Here is a 235-nt window from a genome sequence, read left to right on the forward strand (position 1 = left end):
TAATATAAATTATGAATTAAGGTATATGAATCATGCATACAACACCTGATACATCTTCATTGATTCTCCTAACAGTGATAGAAAATATTGATATGATAGATAATGATTAATATATAGTATCTGAATAATTCTGTATTATGGTTAGGATTCATAGCTGGTATTATAATTGATGAGTATATAGATAAGTGTATATTATCATTATATATTAGTAATTTTGTAGTTATATGATCTTATG

General features: G+C 23.0%; 1 protein-coding gene across 1 annotated transcript in view; it reads left to right on the forward strand.

Annotated features, from left to right (window-relative positions):
* LOC119591385 (zinc finger protein 286A-like) overlaps nt 1-235 on the forward strand; it is a gene marked incomplete in the record, with an annotated part of 57791 nt that overhangs the window by 22588 nt on the left and 34968 nt on the right.

This window comes from Penaeus monodon, chromosome 28 (genome assembly GCF_015228065.2).
Source record: "Penaeus monodon isolate SGIC_2016 chromosome 28, NSTDA_Pmon_1, whole genome shotgun sequence".
In the NCBI taxonomy this organism is placed as follows: Eukaryota; Metazoa; Arthropoda; class Malacostraca; order Decapoda; family Penaeidae; genus Penaeus; species Penaeus monodon.